This window comes from Malaya genurostris, chromosome 2, assembly GCF_030247185.1.
Source record: "Malaya genurostris strain Urasoe2022 chromosome 2, Malgen_1.1, whole genome shotgun sequence".
NCBI lineage: Eukaryota > Metazoa > Arthropoda > Insecta > Diptera > Culicidae > Malaya > Malaya genurostris.
Window position 1 is genome coordinate 340832551 of NC_080571.1, and position 21606 is coordinate 340854156.

A 21606-nucleotide genomic window follows, 5' to 3' on the forward strand; every position below is an offset into this window, starting at 1 on the left:
AGAAAATTGAGTGAAATTATTTGTCACACACGCATTCGCTGATCGCGACGAACTGATTCGAATGGTATATGGAAGTTATGTTCTTCCAGCATTTATTGCTGTAAGTAGTTTAAATCAATATGATTATGGAATTACTTTCAACTCGAAAATGCTGATATCATCTGGTTTGCCATATTCGAACGATTATGTTGCCAAAAACGAACCGTGCTAAAATCGGTCCAAGGCAAATTATCATGAAAAAGGATGCTGTACACAGTCTTTTTGGTACTTAGAAACGATTGCATGTCACAGTATAAAAAAAACGTGTTTTCCGTTGCTCCTAAGCATTTATTTGTCATACAGTGCTCAAAACTCCAACTGCTGGAATACGGGGAAAAGTCGTTTACACAAATATTTCGATATCTCCGTTAGAAATGGACGGATTTTAACAATCTATGGCTTGTTGGATAGCTATTACCGTGCGGAATCTAAGTCTGAAAACATATTCTGTTTTCAAGGTCAATTGTGACAGATACTGTCAAAAAACTGAAAATTTTGACATAAAACTTCGAATAACTCAAAAAGTAAACATCCGATCTCAAAACCATTCAATAGCGTTTTGGGTGACGGGGAGACCTTTGATTTGCGACTAGTTTGATCAAAATCGGTCCAGCCATCTCTGAGATCTCGACCTCTTAGTTGACAACACACATACACACACATACACACACACACACGGACATTTGCTCAGTTCGTCGAGCTGAATCGATTGGTATATGTCATTCGGCCCTCCATTTCTAAAGTTTGAGCGAATTCTATACCTATTTTTTATATATATAAAAAAAGGTAAAAATATAGGAAACTCACGTTGCTTCTAACGAACAAGTGATATATTATTTACTTGTCGACTAAGATGCATGATATATGACCAATCTGGTACAATTCTATATATCTAGAATTTATGTGAAAAGTTGGGTGGATGAGATTTATGTATGTATTCAGGTAGAAGTAACGTGATTTCTTTTTTGAGTGCAGTTAACCATGAAACGACAAGAAATTCTACGGACTTTAGCCAAACACCCAAAAAGAAACCTCAAACGCGTAATAAAATCTAATCTAGTTAGCCTCGATTAGTCCAACACTTTATTGGCAACCAGGCCAACCTCTCCCGGATCATAAGAAAATACGGAAGAGAAACAATGCTAGGTCCCGTTCCTATCCATCACGCAAGACTCAACCGTCAGCTGATATCAGTCAGTTACTGAACTTTTATATACAAATACAAACACAAACCCAACAGCCCATGCTGAAAGGCGGGCGGGCGGCTGGTGCCTGTTCGCGTCCTTTTCGGTTCTCGCGTAAATCCACCCAATAAAACCACGTGCAACATTTCGCTCGTTGGTCTGTTGGTTGGTGTGTGTGTGTTTGCGTATCACCGACATCCGGAACAGTACGAACGAGGGGTCCAGCACGAGGTTAGCAGTTTTCCGTCCAGTACGGCAGCCACCGACTGTTTGCTTCCAGTTCGGCGCTGATTTCAGTCTCCGGGCATTTACGAACGAGAGCGGACGTGAAAAGTGGAAAATCTTAAACTCGACCACCAGCCAGCAGTACAAAAGCATAGCAGTTGGAAAATTGTTCTTCTTCAGAAATGGGAGCATCAGTGGCAGTGAGGCAGTAGAGATTGAATTTTTTTTTGCTCTAGTGGAATAATTAGCTTGTCCATTCTCTTCCTACTCCGAGTGGGCACGGCAGCCAGTTTTTGGGGGTCGGAGTGAGGAAGTGTGTACAAGTGAAGTGTAGTGAACTGTAGTGGCGCCTGAGCTTAGGCCGGAAAGGCGCGCGATTTTCACTTCGGTTTCGTCGGTGGATTTCTGCAAAAAGAAGCGTTCGGTGCGGGTGAGTTCCGGCCTCCGTTACTACTCAACGGGGTTTGCGTGAAGGAGATGGAGCCGCGTGGTGGTTCTTCGCTTTGGCGGGAGCAAAACGGAAGAAACACTAAAATGGTCAGCAGATAAATCATTCTGTGAGGTCGTTTGCGTTCCCGATGGTCAACAATCATCGTGCGCTTCGTTACTCTTCAAAGCAGATTCTTCCATCGGATCGGTTTAAGTGCTTCAGTGGTACCGAAGAAGAAGAAATTCCGCGTGTGCCACTCACTCACTACTGGTGTGCAAGTGTACAGAGAGCTCATATTATTAGTAACGGTCCAGGAATGTGATATAAAATCGCGAAATAGTACATTTTTATTCCTCACGTCAAGTAAGTGCATTCGTTTGCGATTCCGAAGGTGTCGGAACAGGGCTAAAGAGTTCTTTGTCTGTCGATGCAGAAGATTAATAGATGGAACGGTGGATGGGGAAATGGAATTTTCAACAGGGCGAGAGAGAAGATCTACTGGCGCCAAACAAGTTGAAGGCTGTAAAATTGCATCCATTGAACCGAGTGGCCCTTCGGATATGTGTTGGTATTATGGACGTTTTGAAATTTTCCAATTGGATATGGCAGGAAAAAACGGAGGATTTTAACGTGGATTGTATTTCAGTTGAACGCGATCGAAAATCACTAGTTCTACATGAAAATTTGCCAGCAATAAAAAAACAAGTCGTAAATAATCTGTCTTGACCTAGCCCAAACTATTCGAATTCTCATTGTTCGAATTTGTATGCTCCGGAGCCGGAGCCGGAGCCGGAGCCGGATGTCCTTCGACGGGGGGTCAGTGGGTCTATCGTTCAAATTTTATTGTTTCGGTCCCGATGCGGAATTCATTGAATCAATCCTTTTGGCGGAAGTGGGATACTGGCGGGATTGTTCTTTGCCAAAACAGGATGCCAGAACAAAAAAAAAAAAAAAAAACAAACAAAAACAAAAAAACAATCGAAGAAATCACATTTTCCGGAGGATAGCTACCGAGTGCGATTTCGTAGTTTCAGTGCATTTAGTTATGCTGTGACTATAAATTACGAACGAAAGCTTAGCAATCCCTTGAGGATGTTAGAACCATTTTTAGATTTCGGAATACTTGTACTCTGCTTGTACTTCATGATTTATGGCTTTTCTTGTTTCTTCCTTGCAAGCAAAAGAGGTAATGTTGGAGTGCAGAACCGTGTTTTCGTATTTTCCGCCATGTTTAAATTATGGCAAATGATTATTAGAAAATTTAAGTTAATGGGGTCAGAAAGTGCACAGAGAAAAAACGGACCAAAAACGTGACGGTTTTTTTGGAGGTATGATACGGCTGACCACAACGTACTTTTTTGGTGTAAACTGTTCAGTTTACCCCAAGTTCCCTTTTCGTACTGTATTGTATTCAAGCTTAACTAGAGTGAGAGAGCGAATAGTGTCAGTTGAAATATGATCTACAATTCAAAAGCAGATCCAATACAAACCTTCAATATTGATTCATATTACGTACAACACTTCTTTGATCCAATGAAATAAGGAGTAAGGGATAATTTGAATCAAAAAACACTTTTTTTGTAATTTTGTACGAAGAAATAGCTTAAGCAAATTTAAAGACTGTCCCAGAAAGTATGGACGCACTTTGATTTCACTGTAAATAATTCACAAGTGTTAGATATTCAAATTTTATTCGATATACTGATTTGTGGTCTCAAATGGTTACCTGGGATGAGTATTTACTCGCTCCTAGTGACCTAACTCTCACATGCAGTTTTCCTTTCAAAACATTCCATGTGAGCTATCCTCTTCGTGAGGAATGGTTGTCTGGTTGTCTGGAACGACAACTTGATGAACACATAGTTTGTTATACGGACGGTTCTCTGTTGAATGGTCGTGGTGGTGCTGGTGTGTACTGTCGTGAAATGAGGCTGGAGCAGTCTCATTCACTTGGTAGATACTGTACTGTGTTCCAAGCAGAAATCTACGCAATTCTGTGTGGAGTACAATCGGCACTTCAGCAGAGGATCTGTGGTAAGCGAATTTATTTTTGTTCCGACAGTCAGACAGCCTTAAAAGCACTCAGTTCGAATGACTCACGGTCGAATCTAGTGATCGCATGTCGAACTCAAATTGAAGACCTCAGCATTTCAAATGCTGTTTACTTCTTATGGGTACCCGGCCATTCTGGTATTACTGGAAATGAATGGGCTGATGAGTTGGCTAGAGCTGGTGCAACGAATGATTTCGTTGGTCCTGAACCAGCTTTACCACTTTCAACTAGTTGGATAAAGCACAAGATTCGTTCTTGGGCTGCATCCAAACATGCCAGCTACTGGCGCAGCTTGCAAACTTGCGCTCAGACAAAAGCATTTCTACCAGATTTAAATCTGAAAATGTCAAAGTGTCTACTGCATTTCTCCGAGCACCATTGCAGTATTCTGGTCAGAGCTCTGACTGGACATTGCAAACTCAATTATCACATGGCTACTATTCAACGTGCTGAGTATTATTCGTGTGATTTGTGTGAATGCGATTATGGTACTTCATATCATCTGATATGTAACTGTCCCGCATTGACGCAGCTACGTATCCGGGTTTTTGGTTCTCCATACATGGTTGAGTCTGTGTATGCGGAGCTAAAATTGAAGGATATTCTCTCGTTTCTCACCCAATGTGGTAAGGAGCTATAGTCAGAAGGGTTCATCGTTCTTCCTGGAGTGAATGAATCCCTTCTGTATTCACCTTAAATAGGGTTTAGCAGATTGTTTGGCATCCTTTGGGGGGTACCGAATTTACTTCTGCTCGCACATACTGCGAATCGTTCTGCATTCTTCCGGGAGTGCAGAATGGTGTCGCTTTTGTAAGATCTCTAAATCCTCTCGGGAGTTGGAGGTTTTATTAACAGCAGACTGTTCGGGACCTCGTAGAGGTTCAGAATTTAATTTTGCTTTCACTAAATGTGATCCCCAGCAGATTGTTCAGCATCCCTTGGGGGTGCAGAATTTACTTCTGCTTTTTTGTGTTTCTGTGTCGTCAATTTTCCCCATCCTCCTAGTCCAAACCTTACCATTTCCCTTCAATCCTTCCCTCTTATATATCGGGAAAATTATGCTAAAAACAAATTGATGGCAAGACACAAATCTCCAAATATCAAGGGGAACGTGCAATTTGAGCCAATTTGTTCTGATTCCTGATTCCTAAAGATGTGCCTTCGTTAATTCTCAATTGGTCGGAGTTGTGGGCAATTTGGTGGATTCATGTCTTTTGGGACGAAAGTGACATTTTTGGTAGTATACCATTCTACCGTTGATTTCGAGTAGTGGCAAGAAGCAAGATCTAACCAGAAGACAACAGGATCCTTGTGGCTTCGAATCATGGGTAGAAGTCGTTTTTGTAAACATTCCTTGATGTATATTTCGCCTTTCGTTGAAGCAGTAGTAATGAAGGGTTTCGAAATCTTACCGCAGCTACAAATTGCTTGCCAGACCATAGCTTTCTTACGAAAATTTTCGACTTCAATCGATGTCTCGGACTGGTTTAACACTTGCCCTTCTCGCACCGTATAATATTGTGGTTCCGACAAGGATTTGTAATAAAGTTTCACGTAGGTTTCGTCGTTCATGATTATGCAGTTCAAATTTCCAGCAAGAATCGTATTGTACAGCTTTCGAATCCGATTCCGGCTACTGGATGTTTTCTATCATTTCAAGTAAAATCGCCCGAAGGTATACAATTGCATGTTTTTGAAGAAAAGCTATTTTTAGAAATGCACGGTAAAATCTCACGCACCATACTACGAGTAATAATAGTAGAAAATCCTACAACTTTATAACAAGTTTGGATATAATGTTGAAACGCATTTTACAATTTTGTTATCACCTAAGCCACTTTTTGTTATAACTAGCTGAATTACCCGGCGTTACTCGGAAATGTTTCGTGAAGGGAAGACCGAAAAAATTCTCGAAGTTGTCCTGCTTAGTGAAATACTCTGATTGTAGTGAAACATAACTTAGACGGAAACCCGATTGAACAATACTCCGTTCATGTTCAGATTGCGAATGATCAGTGTCCCATCTAAGATCTCACAATAATCATAATTTTCATGGTATTCTCGACAAATTGGGTCAGTTATTTTATTTGAACCCTTCTGTTAGAAACATTTAAAATACCTTTCTCTCTATAAATACCTTCTTAGTAACCTCCAAGTTTCATATGTGTATGTGCTTTTAACGTATTTCCGTACTTCCCTGTCACATTCGATCTACAATACCTTTGACTTCCTTGGGTATGAACACTCTCTCCTCTTTATAAAAATATTTATGACATCATTAATTGCTCAAAATTTCCATCTGATAATGTTTATTTTATAACGAAAGGCTGTTTAACATCATAACTACATTCGTACTATAGAATGACGTTTTTATATAATTTATTTTACCAAGGTTTTAGCCATTTTGGTCGTTCATCGGAGAGGAAAACCTATATAATAATGATTCAGTTAATACAAATGTTGTTTTAATCTTATTTCCATCACCTTGAGTCGACAGTTTTCTCAATTTACATAATAAAATGCACATTGATTGTATGATTTCGTCAATTCAGATCAATGTTGAGAATACTTATTTCCCTTTTCCTCTTGTGAATATTTTTGTGAACCTCACTCAGTTGCTAGAAATATACTGTACTCGTAAAGAAGTACCAATTTTTCGTAAAACCCGATCATTTTTCCCTTACACTTTCCATGTTCGGGGCACTTGCTACTCTCTCTAAGCCTCAAAATAACCTTATCATCTATTTTGATTTAACTTTCTTTTTGTCAGTGAACTTACTACATATCTCCTCCATGATTACCCTGAGTAGTGTATCTGTGCTTTTCAAAAAATATCGATTTGCACCTTGGTACACGTGCCAAACTTGGTGGCGATTCGTTTAGCGTAGTTATGCTGAAACTTAAATACACTCGCGTTCATAGACAGAAATTATTTTCCCTTAGGTCTTTGAATTCCCCGGCAAAATGGAACCAGATCCTTTGAAATTATTCCAAGAAAAATACGACCTTGAAATTTTTGCCACTCTCTTATTTTATAAAAAATGGAAAATATTATCGATTCTTGTCAAATTTTATGAATTTTTTCATAACCTGTTAATGATACGCATCCTCCCCTATAAAAATGCCTTTATGACTATTTCTGAAGAGAAAGAAAAAACTGTGCCAAATTTTATAGCAATTCGTGCAATAGTTTCGAAGTTATTCCGTTACAAACATTACACTCCTTTTTTAGAGGCACTTACTACACTCTCTCCTTACAGAATATGCCTATAATCATATCTAAGTTGTTCAAAAAGTATCTATGGTCTTCAAAAAGTACCGATTCTCAACAAATTAGATAATTGTTTTAATGACTCCCTTTGTTAGGGACACTTGCCCCCCCCCCCCCCCCCCAAAAAAAATATTTTTATAACCGTCTCTAAAGAGCAAGAAATACATGTGCCAAGTTTGATAGCAATCCGTTCGTCTGGAGTTATGCTGTTACATTCCCCTTTTTAAAGGCACTTGCTACATCCACCCCCCATATAATCATATCTAATATTTGCAAAATGTTTCTACGGTCTTAAAAAAGTATCGATTCTCGCCAAATTAGACAATTTTTTTTAAAAAATAAAATCAGCCGTTCTAATGACTCTAAATGTTATCTCAAGAACTATTAAGATTACTTCTTTGCAAATCAAAGGTAAAAATCATCAGTTTAGGCAAAATCCAAAATAATTTGATTTGCTTCGTGCACTTTTCGCTGAGCGAAAAACATTCGAGAAAAATGTTCCGAACTGTGCTAAATATCGTAGAGAATTCCACAATTTGGTCCTTCTAAAAGGCAGAAATGATTCCTGTACAGCATCTTGATAGTTTCTTTCAATGAAATATGCAAATCCGAAATGAGATAACTGACGTCAAAAATCATTTTTAATTCTAGTAGTGAAAAAGAGGAAAGTTTCACAACTCCCACAATCGATCAACTATCAATACGAATTCGAAAGTATAAAGAAATCGTGTCAGTTTTATTCGTATTCACGACATCCAGTTATGTCCCTGACATTAAACACCCATACTTTTTTTGTTGATTTTACGTATGTAGCAAGTGGGATCAAGAATCGACTAATCCCTTGGCTTCCTCGTATGAAAAGATATGCTTTTTCGTGTCAAGTCATGAGCTACTGATCGATACAATCGAACGCGGAAAAAGGTTTCGTATGACATCCCATTTAAGAGCGTCCATAGTTTTTTCTTTATAGATGAAAAGCGCCTTTCGCAATTTTGATCGAAATAAGACGGTCTAGTTTTCATGAGAAAAGAATGACGGCTCAATGAAGATTGACGCAAATTTGTCTCCTTTTCTTTTATGTCGTTTTCGCTTGATGCCAAACCTAACCCAGTTTCCACCCTAACTGCTGTTAAACTGTTTGTTTGAAGCTAGTTTCGAACCTAGTTTTAACGTTGTTGAACTGAAAATCGAGTTCGTTTCGAACCAGGTTTGCTCAAACCCCCGTTGCTAAGTGCGTAATCAACACAGTTTCATGAAAAGTGTTTGTTTGATGAAACTACCCTGGGTCAGTTTCAGTTTTCTCAAGCGAAAACGATAGTAGAGTACCCCTTGTTTGGTACTCATGATTTTAACTAAAAATCCAAGTTATTACACTTTTTATGAGTCAAAAGAAATTTTCATGAATTTAATGTGTTTTACATGTATGTTGACGTGCAAATTTTTTCGGTTCAATCTTTCTACCTGACGGACAAATGTTTTGAAAGAAAACTCTATCGTATTGTTCGTATCAATATGCGTCGAACGTAAATAAATCGTAAACGCCCGCAGACGAGAAGAGTAAACATTGGAGTTAAGTTTCGATTTCCCATGGCCTACGTTGTGACTCGGCAAACCATTTTTCGTCTTCGAGTACGTTGGTGGGATTTAATACTGTTTTAGCTTTTTAAATACACTGTGCTAAACCAGTGTAGCATCAGCTACACTTGCTCGAGTCTAGCTGGAATTGGGGCATCCTGTAGAAAATGAAAATGTTGTAAGTCATTCAGCAGCACGTACTGTAGATAAACGGTTTCCAATCAAAAACTCACTAACGAGGAAACAGTCGGTGCACGTTTAAACTCAACAATTAAACTACGGTTGCAATCAACGGTTGAATCTGAAATATTTAATTCTTGTTTTACTCGTGGTAACGAGCGCACCGGTTGCTTAGATCACAATGCAATCACTTCTGCGATTTTCCGGAACTTACAAATCGTTTTCGTATCGATGTTGCTGCAACGTTTTACTATGTTTTTTCGTAGCAGATTAGAACACGGTGTCTGCGTGAATACCTAGTCAGCTGTGACTGTAAATATATTGCTTGATTTCAAGAATTTATAGAGTATAAGTTTAATTCACTACAGTGATTTCCAAACTCACCCTATTCCACTACGGCAGCGAAGCGAAATGTCTTAAGCGCGCTACCGTGTGTTGCCACGCACTAGGGGTTTAGTGGTATTTATAAAATCCTAGCTTCAAATTAATTTTGTTTTATTTTAGCAAAACAAACATATTCATTGATGTAATCAGGATACTACCTTCAGAATTTTATATCTCTCTGTCACCCTCAATGCTATTGAATGGTTTTGAGATCGGATGTTTACTTTTTGAGTGATACGAAGTTTTATGTCAGAATTTTCAGTTTTTTGACAGTATCTGTCACAATTGACCTTGAAAACAGAATATATTTTTAGACTTAGATTCCGCACGGGAATACCTATCCAACAAGCCATAGATTGTCAAAATCCGTTCATTTTTAACGGAGATATCGGAATTTTTGTGTAAGCGACTTCCCAAGTAGCAAATGTAACTTATTAAACATTCAAGATGTTTTACAATTGATTTAGAAATGTTATTTACGTGAGATATGAGATATATATAAAAATTGGTTGTGCAACTTATCACTTTTAAGTTTCACAATACTACCAAAAAAATCACTGTAGAACAACTTTAAGTACATCGAAAATAATTGTGCAGTAAGTCACCATCAGTGTGTGCAGTTTTCTTCAGTTTTAGAAAAACATTGAAATGCAATTCAAAACTTGCAAAAAAGTTGTGCAAGATTTATCTGTTTGAATTGAACGCAAAACTTGCAGACATGGGATTATTATCATAAAAGTTGCAGCGTTATATACGCAATGAAAACAAAAATCAATCAGATAACTTGTATTCGGTTTTCATCTCGCGAAAAAAAGCAGACCTGACATCACTTTTTAAAAATATTGAATGAAAAGTTAATTTCGTCATAGTTACTCCCATAGTTATATATTACCGCTTGTGCAACTTGTTTTTGCAACTCCAGCACACGGACTTACAAAAAAAATACCTACAGTGCGTATCACAAAAGTCGGGCCCGCTAAGATGAATGACTAAACTGTATTGTTGTTTAATTCAACTAGGAGATTGAAACTGATAAAAAAAAAAACAAAACGTAGAGCATTTCTTTCCGAAATATTAACATGTTAATGTTTCCTGTTATTTAGATAATATATGTCATTACGTTGGGTGAACCATTCTCTATTCAACTCACTGTTACAATCCATGCCTTATTGGAAAATATTCAAGAAAAAATCATTTCGAGATTTTCAGGTTTAATTAAACATTAATTTGATTAAAATCGTCTGACATTTTTAAAGAATGTTTGAATACACGTATAGACTGTTATTTTCACAGAAGTTGGTTTCGAATCATTAATTCAAAGGCGCTTGAAAATTTCGGGCGTACTAATACATGTTTCACCATAAAAATGCAGTTAGTTGTCGATTTTTTATTCACAAAAACACAAAAGATCAATTCTACAATATGTATTGAAAATCAAATGTGAAACTTATTCATTAGAGATTATGTTTGTTATGTTTTTGTAAGGCAAGCTGAAACAAACTAAAGAAAAATTTGTCCTACCCGTGGAATGAATTCAATAAGTATAATTTCGGAAGCTACAGTTGTGGAAAGCGTTCAAAACAATTTCCGCTGCATTTTTTTGACTCATGTATCTGTTTGATTAGAAAACCCAGAAAGTAATAATATAATCTATTGAATAATCATCGAACTAAACATCTTTTTTTCTCTTAATAACGAAGCTATCGTAATTTTCTTGTGTTATGCTGTGGTATAATAGATATGAAATAAACTACAACTTTGCTTCCGCCGTTTTTTTCCAAAATTTAAAGCTTAGTTGCGAAAAAGTGCTTACAGATGTATTATTCAAAGTATTGTCCGTCGCTTGCGATAACTCTCTTCCATCTTTCCGGAAATTTTCGGATCCCGGCTCGAAAAAAGGAGTCCTTTTTGACGCTATCCATGAAGCAATCCATTTTTCCAACTCTTCGAAGGATTGAAAGTGTTGATCTGCCAGGCCGTGTGCCATCGAACGGAATAAGTGGAAGTCAGAAGGGGCGACATCTGGGGAATACGGCGGTGTGGGCAAGACTTCCCATTTCATCGTTTCCAGGTACTTTTTGACCACTTTTGCGATGTGAGGCCGAGCATTGTCGTGTTGGAGGATGACTTTGCCATGTCGCTCTTGATACTGTGGCCGCTTTTCTTTTAGCGCGCGACTAAGGCGCATCAGTTGCGTTCGGTAGCGATCTCCTGTGATGGTTTCACCCGGTTTTAAGAGCTCGTAGTAAATTGTTATTCATCTTTGAAGGTTTTTTCTCTTGCACCATCATGTTTGTCTTCGACATCGAAATCACCATTTTTAAAACGTTGAAACCACTCCCGACACGTTCTTTTATTTTGTAACAATTGTAACAGAAAAGTAAAATTTCCCGCAAATGGCGAAAATTGGGCACATAAACAGACATTTTCGAGCGTGAATAATACGAAAACAAGAACAACTGTCACTGAAACGGCGATGACAATTCGTTAGACACTGTACACACTCACTTTAAAGGCATTATCATCTATGTATTTTAACCAGCCACAACCGGTACAGCCATCTATCGGAAAACGGCGGAAGCAAAGTTGTACACCTGATATAAAGAAAATATTAGTTCATTAATTTTTAATTTTTAATTGAAAATGTTGAGGACAACAAAGTTCAAGTACTGAATTAAACATAGGGGCTCGGGGTCTACTAGGAGATTAATAGTACCTATTATCTTTCTTCGTACAGTACCAGTCTAGATGTCGTGATTAGTCTACGCTGAGATACAGTGGACACTGCGAATTATGATTTTTAAGAAGCGTTCTCAAAAATACCTCTTCACCGACTTATTTCTCAATATTTTTCCATGAAAAAATTACAAAATGTTGTTCGAATGATGCTTTTTATCATGCAAAACTTTTGAACTTATTTTGTTGAACGATAATTCTGGAAAAAAATCGCCCCCTCCTCCCCCCCCTTAAATCAAAACTGGAATGAAATCAACACCACGTTACTTCATACTTACAAATACTTTTTTTCTATATTCCGAAATAATAAACAAAATCCATGGAAACGTTACTTTTTATTCACTGAGGTCTTTAGTGGGGCCAGTTATTTGGGAAAATCATCAGAGTTCGTTGTCACTTTGACTATGGTATTCTACAAAAAATTCACATTTCACAACCGTACCATCGAAAAAGTTTATTAAGTACTTCACAAGATTATCAATAACTGAATCCAATCAGTGCTGCAATGTCTTTACGATCAGAGACAAGCAATTCGTTAGCAATATTTTCGGTTTATTACGTTTATGGTCCCAGACAGATTTTAAGCCACGCAAAATATCTTTTTTCCCCATCTACCGTACTCAATTGGATCCTGCATACGAGCGGCGGCAATGAATCGAACCGAAAATTGAGATAAGCTTTGTTTATGTCTTATTTTTTTTTCAGACTTCAGAAACCAATTGTCAATTTGGCTAGCAGCAGAAGAGGAGGAATAAAAAAACAAGATTACGTAGAAAAACTGTTTGTCTGTGCTCCAAAAGTTGTCGTGTAAACTACGGTTCTACGGCCATCGAGGGCCCATTTACCTGCCACATCCGGGATTCGTCCAGCGTGTAGACACACGTACCTACCCGTTGGCAGTTGACAGCTGGCCTGAGCTGGCCTACCTGGTCGCAGTAGGCGAGGTGCCAAATAGAACAGCAAAAAGGAAAATGAAAAAAATCGGTGAAAGTGATAGGGCTGTGTCGTTCAAAAGGCTGTTAGATATTTGAAGAAACCAGTGAACATCGGTGTTAGTGGGGAAAATTGTAACGAGGTTTTCGCCACAAACAACCGTCGCAGTGCTTAGCAGCAAACCAACGCAGTCATAACAGCCGGTAATTGCTTCTGTGGTGTGCGTGAGTGAACGTGAATTTTTCCGGCTGATAGCGAAACAGTTTCAGGTGCGAAATGTGGTCGGGGAAGGGCTTCCGGTAGGTGGTCGATTGGGTCGCATAACTCCAGTGTTCCAGTGGGGGTTGCGAATACGGGTGTAATCCGGGTAAGAAAATCGGACCGTGTTAATACGAATTAATTCAGATGTTAATATAAATTAGATTCATTAGATGCCGGATCCTTTTCGGTGCTCGTGTTAGGTGAATTTGACTTGATAGTGAGAATAATAACCCTCGTCAAGTGTGCAGTATTTGTGCGACGGAAAACCATCGGATCGAACCGTTTTTTTGACCATTTTGACGCGTGAAAACCGAAACGAAGGGAGCTACTGATCCGAAGGTGGAAGCTGATGATGCTGGTGCCGAATACCAAATGATGATGATGATCATCGGTCATTGAGGCACAGAGCATGTGGTAGAAACTAGCCGACCTGATGTTTTAGACGGGTAATTTCGGAACCGGAACAAATCGACCCCACGAGAACCCGGCGGAATGATTAATCAAATGGGAAAATGAAACAGGTATTTATACTAAATTATAATCACTGTCGCTTACACAGCAGTGTACCGTGTTCGTAAGGGGGTGCATAAAAGTGATTAGCTCGAGGAAGAGTTTCTGGTGCAGCCAGCGTTGCCAGACAGGCGGTTCTATGGTATTTAGTTTTTTTTTTTTCTATAGCAAATATTTGGAAAGTTTACACTTTCAACGTTTTCTTTTCGAAACTGAACGGAGAAAGAGTAATTAGAATTTCCAGTTTAAGTCATATCTTGGTCTTTGAATGCATAAAATGGACTTTATACTTTCTAGAGATTTATGTTTTTTTAGTCGATTTTCCACGATTTCCATAAATCATGTTATTCTTGTTAGTGCCAGAGATGAGTTGTGAAGTTTTTTGTTTATCATTTGTATGAATCAGGAACGTACCCAGAAGGGGCTGGCCCCTCCCGAAATCGAACACTTTTATTTATTCGTTTGTTACATATTATCAAACTTTATTGAAAATTGTTTTGATCTACTGATGAAATGATGTATTTCTAACTACTGCCAATATAAGCAATTTATGCAAGTTTTATTCCAGAAAATTTTCACTAAAAAGCCCTATATTTCAGAATAGTATTGAACACAGTTCCAAAGAGTTTTCACGAAATTTGCATCGTCGCCTCAAATGATAGTTTGAAATTTATTCAATACTCGGCCCTTCTACGGTTCTAAAGAGGATTTCGCAGTGATTGCATAACCCTTCTATATGAGAAAGACAAACTGATTACCGTTCTTTAAAAAAACATTTTTTTTATTTTAACAAAAACAAACTGGATGCTACGATATTTTATGAAATCATCTGCATACACTACATCAACTGATGACAATTCACTGCATAGATCATTTACGAATAGCATTAGAAGAAGTCCGAGGTGACATCCTTGTTTCGACTCGTGAAGAACAGATAAAGTATTCTTAACGCACATCAAAACTATTCCAATTTGTAGGACACAGTTGATGGCATCCATACTAACTTAGGCGGTTGCTGGTTTCCTGTTCCGGAAGTAGCGGTCAGAACTCCAAAATGGAACTCATGCGATTCTTTTTCGAGGTAGTTCACGAAAAGTTATTACATGACATTCTCAAAGAATCGTCTTCATGACCTTTCCGCCCCATTCAGTCTACCTAGACAGCTTCGGAGCACTCGTGCCGACGTGAGTCCATTATCGGGTAATCTTTCTGTTCTCTGGTATACAATAATTGATCCAACTGAAACCAAAAGTCCAACCGAATCTAATCACCATAACCGAAAATGCTTCCGAAGTGTGCTCGCGTTCGTCTTTTTAGTCCAGAGTACAGACAGTGAAGTAAAAGCTAAGCAAAGTCTTGGCATTACATTCCTGTGGTGGCCTTTCTGTTTCAACAGACTTCGCAGTCAATTCTTAGTGTACAGAATCATTGCATGGCTAGTACTATGGATCCTACTGACACTAAGAATCCTTCCAGGTCGGGGCTCGAACAGACGACAGCTGGCTTGTAAGGCCAGCGTCCTATGCATTGAACCGCCAACCCAGGACATGTGCAGTAAAACTTCATACAATTCAATTGAAACCGAATTTGAAACACACTGACGATCTCTCTACTGCAGTAAACTTCACACTCTGATACACACAACGTTCGCTGATATACCGAACGGGCAGCATTCAGTTCGTTAATTAATTCTCTTCAAATCAAAGCTCAGTTTAACCGCCGTCAGTTGATCTCTTGAAGTAACAAAATATCTCTTTCAATGGTGTGAGAGCGGCTTTCAAATGAAGTTTATGTAAACATTCGAATTGGTTCAAGATAATAGATGAAAGACAAACCAGGTAGCTGAAATATCAATTACAGAATTCAAATAAATTGATAGTTTCCTCCTTCAGTTTTCATTTTTAATACTTTACTCCATTTATTATTCTCTTCATTCGAACTTGCTCACTACCAAGAGTGAAGACAATGAAGTAACTAGACTACTTGGCACTTGAAACTGAGCAAGCAAAACTTCAAATGACGAGGTGCGATTATTCAGCTGACGATGAACTCTGGGAGCTTCACTTGAAAATGGCAGCAAAAGTCATATGAATTTGTATAGATATGCTGACGGTCAGCGGCCATAAATTTCAGTTTCATCTGATATCATTCGATTGAAAATGAAATTTTACCGCACTGCTCCTTACTCTTCACTCCTTGCACTCTCTTAAATCTGTATTCTGCAACTAAATTCTGAAACTAAGAAAGTCTATTGTTGTTGCTGTTGGTGGGAAAGGTCATCACCACGTCATCCAGTGCCGTCTAACGCACAAGATATCGATGATCGATTTTCGACCCCGGTTTACTTTTTATACTCGTCCAGTTAAATTTTTATGTTATTTACTATAAATTATTTATCTATCTATCTATCTATATATATAAAAATGCAGAGATCATTCTTTGTAATAGCATCACGTAAGAACGGATGGACGGATTTACATGATTCTTTTTTTGTTTGATAAGTTTTTACCCCCACCGGGTTCGTACATCAAAAAAATTAGGAAAACTTTCCGGAAAAGTGGGAAAAGTCCATAATGTTGTTTTGTATGGACAATGAAATTTTCCGTTGAAAAACATGTTTAATCCACCTAGCAGTGAGATGATACCCATTTTTACCAATCTGCATGTGTTTTTTGCATGAATATTCTTCGGTGTTTAAGTTTTCATGACATTATTTTCATGACCGTCGTTTTAAGTGGCAATTTGAGATTTTAATCACTCATTACTCTGTAATGTCGAAACTGCAAACCGGATCGAATTTGAATCTAAAAGTGTGATAATCGATTAAACATGCCATGATATGTCGAAGTAAGTTCCACTTTAGAGTTTACGGTAATTTAAGATACTTCGAGAGCTGGTATTCAGGAACCAGCATAATCCAAACCGATTCGTATGGCCATATGACGAATAAATTACAACAGTTTTGAGTCCAACTTTGAAGCTCAATCCCATCTTCTATATCGGTTTGAATTTTAAAAATTCATCATCATGTAATTCGAGAACCGGAAGTCATAATTGGATAAAATTAATTAATTTTGTATATAAGTTTATTTTAATTTGAATTTTCGTTTCTGATAATTGATTAGGCTTTTTTTGAGAAAACGATTGAGCTTTGAGAAACGATTTTATACTGGAACCGGAATTCTAAAATCGGTGTAGCCGAAGTCAGATAAATTCACCTGAGTAGCTGTATAGTTTACAATTGTTTCAAAATGTTTGAAAATCAGTGTAGACATCTTTGAGAAATCATAGCACGAATTAAATTTTTAGGTGCCTTCTGAATCGGCAAAAAGTTAATTTTTTTTATCGGCTATCCAAATCTGCTAACCCGATAAACCTGATTAATTTATGTGGAATAGACATTTTTATACCAATCACCCTGTATCCCCGAAACCGGATGTTGGATCTGGCTGAAGAGCAAAATGTTTTATAAAATCTTGAAACTTTTCATTTGAATCTTAGATGATTCTTAGAATTCATTTGAATCTTAGATCGGTTCAGCCATCTACGAGTAGAATGAGTTACACAATTTTGATTTCGTTTTACATATCATCCTGTAGTTCCGGAATCAGAGGTCAGAACCAAACATAATTCAGGAACTTTGTTTGGGAGCATACGACTTTTCGTATGAATCTGAATTTGTAGAAAAGAAATTTTCCGAGAAAATTGAGTGAAATTATTTGTCACACAAGCATTTGCTGATCTCGACGAACTGATTCGAATGGTATATGGATGTTATGTTCTTCCAGCATTTATTGCTGTAAGTAGTTTAAAACAAAATAATTAAAAAAAAATCTGCCATCATCTGGTTTATATATGTCATATTCGAACGATTATGTTGCCAAAAACGAGCCGTGCTAAAATCGGTCCGAGGCTAAATGTCATGAAAAAGGATGCTGTACACAGTCTTTCTGGTACTTAGAAACAATTGTATGTAACAGTATAAAAAATCTCGTTTGACGTTGCTCCCAAGCATTTCTTTGTCATACAGCGCTCAAAACTCCTACTGCTGGAATAGGGGGAAAAGTCGTTTACACATCTCCGTTAAAAATGGACGGATTTTAACAATCTATGGCTTGTTGAATAGGTATTATCGTGCGGAATCTAAGTCTGAAAACATATTCTGTTTTCAAGGTCAATTGTGACAGATACTGTCTACTTCGAATAACTCAAAAAGTAAACATCCGATCTCAAAACCATTCAATAGCATTTTGGGTGACGGGGAGACCTTTCATTTGCGACTAGTTTGATCAAAATCGGTCCAGCCATCTCTGAGATCTCGACCTCTTAGTTGACAACACACATACAGACACACACATACACACACACAGACATTTGCTCAGTTCGTCGAGCTGAATCGATTGGTATATGTCATTCGGCCCTCCGGGCCTCGGAAAAATTTTCGAAAGTGAGCGAATTCTATACCTATTTTTTATATATATAAAAAAAGGTAAAAAGTCGCCAATGATTGCTAGATCTACGATTGATGTTTGGCGCGCAAGAAAATGCTCAGTATTTCGCCGTTGAAGAAAAGAATACTAGATCGTTGGAAAATTGTTTGGCACGCAACGCGTTGTTTTATGTGGAGATTTCACATAATTGCGTAATACTAACCAAATAAATGTTGTATTAAAACCATTGTCGGTAGGAGGAAAAAAAATCTAATATCGTATACCAGTCAACAAATCAGCAAATTGTGGAACGAATTTACGAATGAACTGTACTGTACCAGGTTTAACGTAGAAATAAAGAATTTATCTTTCACATGAATTAATTTATTAAGGCGCGTATTATGAGTGCTAATTAGATGTTACTGTCAAATACGATTTCTGTAAAGGAATGAGATTTTTTGGTGTTTGTGAAGAACATCAAAATTTGACAGATCAGAAGGAAACTAAAATCAATGCAGAACTTCAGTTTCATTGCCATGAGTGCAGATGCAGTTGATCCGAGAATCATTGGATCGCAAAGTACGTCAATTAATCGACTGAGCCATGGAAGCACGCATCAGCTTTTCTTACACATAAATTCAAGCAGTTGCACTTGCTAGCCGAATAGAAAAAAGCATTGCGCATTTACAATTGGTTAAATACAATGTCAAACTACAAAATTTCTGCTAATATTTGTTTGGAATATTAAGTCAGCAGTCTTTTAGGTTCCGAATAAACTTATTTGTGTTTGCAAATTTTTGAAATTATTTCTTTGAGAATTTTGGTTACCCTGATCATTTAGTTGGTTGGGGTTGATGTTGAAAGATGTCTCGCATGAATCGAAAGCAAAGCCTTGGTATTACATTCCTGTAGTGGAATTTGACCTTCTGTTTCAACAGACTTCGCAGCCGATTCAGAGTGTACAGAACCAGTGCATGGCTAGTACTATGGATCCTACTGACACTAAGAATCCTTCCAGGTCGGGGCTCGAACAGACGACAACTGGCTTATAAGACCAGCGCCGTATGCATTGAACCGCAAACCCGGGCGAATCGTACGGCGCACAAAACAAATCCAGCCGTTGATGTGCATAGCACATTGTTAAAAAAAAGTCCCGGGACCGACTGAGATGACGTTTGTAATGTCAAACTATCATCATCGTTCAAAAGACAAGTGTTTTCACGTCAATCGCACCACAAACAATAAACTTACCGACATATAAATGACGTTACTTTTTGATTTACGAAAACTTAAAAATAACGAATTCCGTTTATTGATAAAACATTGCTTCCTATAAGGAAAAACCGGGCAAGTCCAGCAATGGTTTAAGAAGTGTTACCCGCACTCAGATTGAAAACAAAGATTTGTGGTATGCTGATTTTAACGTGACCAAATTGAGCAGTCATCCAGAAAAAATTCGCTCTCATACTATCAAAAGCAACAACGCATCAACAATGCAGAGAGCTGGTCGGCATTGTTTAGTCGCAATAAAAAGGATTTGCGTTTGTATGAAACAGTGGACGAAACATGGATCTATCTTTTATCTTTAAATAACTATTTTTCGGAATGTGAGTTAAAATTAAATTATTAAGATTTAAATTGGGTGTTCAGCCACAAGTGGTGACTTTTCAGCACTCTAATATATGTATGTGATTTGGTTGTTACCATGAGGACATCATTTGCTTCCGCAATTCTGAGATTTTTGTGTAGGGAAATTTCTAAAGAATAGATCTATCTTTATTCTCCGGAGTTGTTTCAACATTTAGACAGGGAAAACGCAACCGGTAGCTGCAACAAGTATGGCGTCAGTTTTCAGATGCTCGAAGTATAATTAACGTTGACTATCTTGAAAAGGAAGTACCAACAAAAGTTTTTAGTTATTAATGCGTTTGAAGTATGGAATCGTAAAAAACGGCCAAATATGAAGCAGAAGAAATCATCTTTCACCAAGACAATGCACCGTGCCACAAGTCAATAAAAATTATGGCCAAATTGAACGTATTGGGCACCGATCTGTTTCTTCACCCACCATATTCTCAATAACCTAGCCCCCAGCGACTACTTGTCATTTGATGGTCTGAGAGAGTCATCGCCGCAACTGAAGCCTATTTTAAGGCCATGGACAAATCATTCTATAAGTATGATATAAAAAACTTAGATACTAAATAAAGAAATTTTGCTCAAGAAATGTTGTTTTCCTAGTTAGTTCCTGAACTTTTTGGACGATGTGGAAGCAGCCTTCTCTACGGCAGTATCGAACCGCACAGAGTGCAAGTCGATTCGACACTGAATTTTGTTTTCTGTGAGTGATTTTCTCAAATGCGAACGTACTCATTGAAGAGCAGAAATCATATGGAAACCGTGAACTTATGTATACGAAATCGTCATATCAATTAGTGGAATGACAATGGTTTGAAAAACAGGGAGAATTACACATTGTTCGTGGTTGAGTTGTAGATGTTCAAAACCTAACCACTGTCTATATGGTTTTACTTCTATATTTTGAATTTGTACCCCGGTATAGAAAACAAAGACGCAATCCTACGTCAAAAGATTTTGAGTGATTTCATTTATGTGAAGAAAGAGAATGGAAAGGCGAGACGTGACAAGGTTGATTTTAGCAAGCAGAAATGTTTTACTTTTACTTTTAACTTAACTTTCGCAAGAGGAGCTGATCTTAAGCATCTCATCAATGCAAATCACTCGAGTCTCTGGTATGCCGGAAAGTACCGATGAAGGTCTTTTACCACTTACTATCCGAACCGACAATCAGAAGTTGTTACTTTCTACTTGCGGCTGCATTCTCGTTCACAATTAATTCTTCACTATCTCTAATAGTGAAAAAGTAAAAATAGCATGATGGGTTTCCATCAGGTAGTGGTGAGTGCAGCGCTACTGAATACCGCTTACAACCTAGGCTAAACAGCCAGCACGCTGTGACTCTGTGGGGCATAAGCAATAGTTCGAACAAACCTTTCATTCTGATGTTCAACTAGCTGTACAGAGATTGAGAAAAATATCCATTCAGTGAAGAACTCAATGTGTATAAGTAGAAACTGACAACTTCTGGTAACTATTCTTTTGTCGATTCGGATAGTAAGTGGTAAAAGAACTTTTTCGGTACTTTCCGGCATACCAGAGACTCGAGTGATTTGCATGAATGAGATGCTTAAACTCGACCCCTTTGGTTGATGGTAAAAGTTAAGTCACTAACAGATTTCTGTTTGCTCAAATGACCATTGTCACGTTTCACCTTTTTGTTGTATATCTTCACATCCTTGCTCAACCTTGAGTACTAGCATTTTATAATTCTGATTTTATTTATTATTCTCAGTTACAATAAAACTATTTTTATT

The 21606-nt window shown here is 37.8% G+C and overlaps 1 protein-coding gene across 3 annotated transcripts in view; it reads left to right on the top strand.

Annotated features, from left to right (window-relative positions):
• Positions 1-1531: 1531 nt before the first annotated feature.
• The window catches only part of LOC131431823 (transient receptor potential-gamma protein), a 399703-nt gene continuing 379628 nt past the window's right edge, over positions 1532-21606 (top strand). For all 3 annotated transcript variants that reach the window (XM_058597720.1, XM_058597721.1, XM_058597723.1), the window contains exons 1-2: positions 1532-2241; positions 12783-13792. The gene's annotated coding sequence lies outside the window, so the exon portion shown is untranslated. The remainder of the gene's footprint in view (positions 2242-12782; positions 13793-21606) is intronic.